Source organism: Euprymna scolopes, chromosome 9 (assembly GCF_053919585.1).
Source record: "Euprymna scolopes isolate OS-2025 chromosome 9, ASM5391958v1, whole genome shotgun sequence".
NCBI lineage: Eukaryota > Metazoa > Mollusca > Cephalopoda > Sepiida > Sepiolidae > Euprymna > Euprymna scolopes.
In genome coordinates this window covers 93,783,819-93,785,972 of record NC_136490.1, presented here as the reverse complement: position 1 = coordinate 93,785,972, position 2,154 = coordinate 93,783,819, and positions in this window count along the sequence as shown.

The following is a 2,154-nucleotide window of genomic DNA, read 5'->3' as shown; positions in this document are numbered from 1 at the left end:
GCAATGGATAAGTATGAAATTGTCATTTACTTTGTGTTGGTCTGTTCTGGAAGTCTATACGACTGCTACCAGGAATGTTCGTATGGGTCACAGAATCATGGTTTGTGAAGGCCATGAAAAGATGGTCAACTGATCAGATCAGATCTGATAGTTTTGAAACACCAGCCAGAAACTTGAATTTTTGCATGTTTTCTTAATTTCTAGACAGGAGAATGCATTACATGGATCATTTGGACTACTGTCCTCATCTTGGATATTATTCTCACAATATTTTGGCCAGTATAACCTGCAGCCTTCTTCAGTTGAATGTAGTCAAACTCGAGAATTTTTATGTTGAACTCGGAAATCTGTACAACATTTCGAACAGAACCTTTTATTTAATCCATCAGTGTAGCTTGCTTTTGTTCTATCAACCATGACAGGGTAGAAGTCTTAAATAATTTGCAATGTCTGCAAGAATCCATAGCACAACAGATATAAATGCTAAGTAATAATCGGTTCTAAGTGACAGTCTTTTTGAGGTTGAAGTTCAATCCTTAGTACAGGCGATACTAACAATACAATTACAAATTACTTAAGACTATTATCCGGTTATGATTGACAAAAAGAGAGAAAGCTACGCATGGATTAAATATAGGGTTCTATTTGAAATTCCATGCAGATTCCAGAGTTTGACACGATGCACCTGGAGACAATTGGAGGTCAAAATGTGAAAAATAATTTCCAAGATGAAAACAGAAGTCTAAAGCTTCAAAATAATAAAAATTATTATTCCTTATCTCAAAAATTCAAAAACATTACTTTTTTTTCATATTGTTTGTTGAACAATATTTTTCTGATAAAGCAGTTCATTTTGTTTTATAGGAAACAGCTTGTATGCAGTTTATTCTTTTTTATCTTATCCGTTATGTGGCACATTTTTAATATTTGTTACCAGCATTGGGAAATACATGTAAACTTAAATGTACTCTCCTATGACAATATTTATGTAAAAGTAAATCCTTACTTTCTACTTTAAAAGAAGACCATTTCTCCTCACCCCTTATTTTTTCTCTTGCTTTTAATCTTTTTTGTGGGTTACAAGTTTGATGATTTTATATTATGTGGAATCTTTAAGTAGGGCCACAAACCACACCTACATTTAATATGAACAGAGATATAAAAGTTATTTTAGTGAAGAAAGAAAATAAAGGATATATGAGGGTTATTCCAAAAGTAAAGCCTCATATTTTTTTAACTCCAAAAGTTGAAGAGCTACGAAGACAGGAGTAGTACTGTTAAAATAAGCGACTTTTAATCTCCAGAATTCATTTTTCTACATAGTCACTGCCATTCTCAATGTATTTTTGCTAATAATTCAATGACGCATCTCTGCTTCTGATGCATATCCATGATAGAGGGTGCTTTCTTAGAGTATCACACCGTCAATATCTGCAACAAAGAGATGAAACTTTCAGGTTATGAATGTATAAGTTCAGTCAATGCAATCTGCAATCCCCTCTGTTCCATTAGATGGAATAAAAAATAGGAAGCATTACTTTTGAAAGTTCCTTCGCATGTATGTGCATGCACATAAAATGGAAATAAATGAAACTTTAAGAGAATGTCAGGGTCAACAGGTAGCAAGTGCTAACTAAACATAAACAGTTTTGCAAAAGAAAAATGAAGAAAACCGAAATTTTATAAAACATTTTTATACAAGGTATAAGAATATAAAAGTTATTTTTCAGTCATTTATATAAATGCATGTTTGGTGAAGAAAGTTGGGTTAATGGTCACAAATCAAAATGTTGATAGTGTAAACATATGTGCATGTGAGTTGTGATCTAAATTAAAATTGGCAACACTCCTTTTCACTGATACCATAATCTGCATCACCTCTTAACTTTGATGTACTTTCTAATTTACCAAACATTTGATGCCTTGTTCTCCAAAATTCGTTCCATCTTAAAGCAGCCACTCCTCTCTCATTTGCAAATTTATGCTTTTATATTTTTAAACCACATTAGTATTTGGCAGTGTGGCATTGTGTATTTACCTTGTTTTTTTTTTGTTTTTTTTTTTAATTTTCTTCTCAGTCTGTTCAAGCTGGGGTTGAATCCAAATATTCACCTGATAACTCAAATATTTCAACCGAGAGATCTTTTTAATATT